Source organism: Lycium barbarum, chromosome 8, assembly GCF_019175385.1.
Source record: "Lycium barbarum isolate Lr01 chromosome 8, ASM1917538v2, whole genome shotgun sequence".
Taxonomy (NCBI): Eukaryota; Viridiplantae; Streptophyta; class Magnoliopsida; order Solanales; family Solanaceae; genus Lycium; species Lycium barbarum.
The window spans coordinates 68793960-68797406 of NC_083344.1; the positions used below are offsets into that span (position 1 = coordinate 68793960).

General features: G+C 41.7%; 1 pseudogene; it reads left to right on the forward strand.

Annotated features, from left to right (window-relative positions):
* Positions 1-1487: 1487 nt before the first annotated feature.
* On the forward strand, positions 1488-1607 carry LOC132608575 (5S ribosomal RNA; annotated as a pseudogene).
* Positions 1608-3447: the final 1840 nt, after the last annotated feature.

Here is a 3447-nt window from a genome sequence, read left to right on the forward strand (position 1 = left end):
TGTCATCTTCTACTCAGACATTATCTTTATTATTGTACTTCATGCTTTACATACTCAGTATATTTTCTATACTGACCCCCTTTCTTCGGGGGCTGCGTTTCATGCCCGCAGGTACAGACACTCAGTTTTGTGATGCTCCGAGTTAGGACTTCTGCCTAGCTGCTTGGAGAGCTCCATTGTTCCAGAGCTTGAGTTATTTTGGTACAGACCCTTTTGACGTAGACTTTGTTACACTCTTAGAGGTCAGTAGACATATGTGGGTTGTGTATATACGGTTTGGTCAGCTATATCGATGTAGTTCGTCTTGGACGTCCCCGTGTATAGCGGCAGCCTTGTCGGCTTGCATATTTGTTATGTTTTGGTTAACTATGACTTCTCAACAAACATGTTCTTTCTGATGTATGATATGATGAGTTCACAGCATGCTTTTACAGAGTGCCCTACTGTTTTCAGTTTCAGTCTTATTATATCTAGCAGGTCGTATACGGGTGCCTAGCTCGGGCACTAGTCATGGCCCATCGGTTTGGGTCGTGACAAAAGTGGTATCAGAGCAGTTCATCCTCGGAGTGTCTACAGACCGTGTCTAGTAGAGTCTTGTTTATCGGTATGTTGTGAACCACATCTATAAACAGGCAGCTACTGGACATTTAGGATGTCATCTTTCTTTCTGATCATAGATCGTGCAGTAGAGCCAATGATAGGAAAGCTCGTTCTTGGTACGATTTTCGTTAAATTGCAGGATTGTGTTGGATAAGAGGACAAGTTCAGTTAATGGGAGCGTAAGTGAGGCTCCGAAGGGGGACATGAGACCCGTATCGTCCGTCGACTCAGAATCGAGGATGTCAAGTGGTATAAGAAAGAGCATCATTTATTCCATTGAGGCGGACCCATCGGAGGATGTGGCTCTAGTAGGAGGAGACCCGACTGAGAAATCATATGACAAAGACCCGTTTAAGGGTCGCGAGACTCCTGTGGATGAAGACGTAATTGAGGAAGTACAAAGTTGGAACATCTAGATTTTCGTTACGTTTCAGCATTATGTTAGGCCAGACTAGTAGACAGTGGGAAGACAAGGACGAAGAGCACAGTTCACTCTATAACCTACCAGATCAGGCTAAGGACCGATCGGCTACATGTATATGTGTTCTTATTGGAACTTCCTATGTGCGTATGTATTTACTTCGGGGTAATACTGAATAGTGATGAGCGAAAATCCTAAAGGGGATCAGTGACTTAAGTATTTGGAAGTAACTGCGATCAAGATGCCTTCGCCACCATTGGGAATCTTGAAAGCTAGGATGAAAAGTAGTCATACATGCAGATTGAAGGTGATTATTGATGATTTCAAAGGCCAAAATAGCATATGCTTAGTCGGACGAGTAAGAGATCCTTTCTAATTCGGAGGGAGATGCATTACGAGAATGTTTTGTAATCTGTTAAAACTTCAACTTGCTTTAGGTTATGTGAGGAAGGTCACGCAGTAAGGTGTATGCGATTATACCAGCACTAATACACCGGATCCCATTAGCACTCCAAGGTTAAGCGTGCTGGGGTGAGAGAAATACTAGGATGGGTGACCCCCTGGGAAGTATATTAAGAGTCCTACAAATTCAGACATAAGAGACAGATGAGAAACTAGAGTAGCCTAAGGGAAATTGGAGTATGCGGAGTGGTTAGAAACCATAAAAGGTCGCGAAGGATGAGGCGGACTAGACCGGCAAAGAGAAAAAAAATGTGCATCACAACTCTAGAATTAGGATGAATTCGAATAGTATTGGGAAGTACTTTGTAAGCGAGGCGTTAGTAAATATATGTATATATATATATATGTGTGTGTGTGTGTATGTGTATGACATCCCATATGTGGCTGCGCCAACCGGTATATGTGTCCCAGCAACCGACATTGCGGTATGCTGAAGGCATCAATCGAACAGGGTAGTGAAGTTCAAGTGATAGATGTTACAAGGTAAGTTGATGATATTGTCACCATAGGCTAGAGTTGGAAAGTCCTAATGCAACAACATCAGGGGAAGGAAGAAAGTGAATATATAGAAAGTAAAGAGATTAGAATGCCTTGAGAAAAAAAATGTAAGAAACGAGGGTAAGTGAAGCTTCCAAGAGGAACGATGGGTAAGGCAAAGGACTATTTGGATAAAGTTCGAAGGTAGGCATGTGAAAGGGATAAAGTATGGTAGTGTGAAACAAAAGATGAATGTGTGGGGTCAGAAAACAGAATTTGATAAGTGGGACTAAAGGATAGTAATCACACATATGGATGTTTAGTAAGAGAGAGAATGATCAGGCCTTGCAACGATAGTAAGAGATTTCCAGCCCTCGAGAGGTGTCTAAAGGGATAAATGTGTAGTCATACTGACACGGTTGCCTCAGAAACGGAGAAGCTTTCCTAAAAGATGATTTAAGAATAGAACGGATTTTCATGTTTAAAGGAATATTTTACGAACGTTAGGGTCAATACTATAAAATAACAAGTGGAGAAGGGCGTTCGGGGAGGAAGGAACCCAAGAAAGGTTTGAGGATGAATGCAGGAAAGGTACACTAATGGGCTGGTCAAAAGAAGAAGAAAGGAAGAAAAGAAAACTTGAGTAATCACCAAGGACAAGCAAGAGGTTAATGAACTAACAAAGCTAACCGGGAGGTAGTACATCAAGGACATGGGATGAGGATAAGGAATACCGAGGTTTAATTATAATGGAAATAGAAGGATGTATGGGAAATATTCATGAGTATGGACTAGCCTTGGCGGCAGGAAGGAGAAGAAAGAAGAGGGTCTATTTGCAAGGAATTCATGACACGAACAAGAAGTGGCAGAACACTGGAAGAACTACAACGCATAGGTGGGACGCAAATAAGTAGTCAAGGAAAATTTCGGATAAGTGAGCCAAGAGAATAAAAGGATTGATAGTGGAAGGGGAAGAGTGTAGCATATTAGCCCTCAATGATATATTGTAGACGTAGAGTGAAACCGGAAACTCAGAGTAAGAAGAATTTCAGTGATAATAGTTGTGGAGGAAGACGAGGGATAAAAAGGGAAAAGTGTGACCAAATGTTCCATAAAATGTTTTTATGGATTCCAATGTTTCCATTAACCCGTTGATTCGGGAAATGTTCAGTCATAAAAGGTAGAAGTAGAAAGGCCTTTAAAAAGGGAGCGAGAATGGATCTGTAATGCATAAGCGCTTTATTCAAATGCAAAGTCCTCGATTAGCAGAAAGGAAAATAAGTCAAGCTATACGATGAGAGAATTTCGGTATTATAAGAGACCAAAAGAGTCGAAGGATCGATAGGCTAGGCCGATAACTACTGATACTCGGGAGTTACTAGTGTATAAGAACACCCTTAAAAAGGGGGGAAGGGCGGATCTAGTCCTGAAATGAGGTATGGCATTGTCAAAAGTCCAAGGAAAGAAAGAGGTTAGCTTAAGGAGGC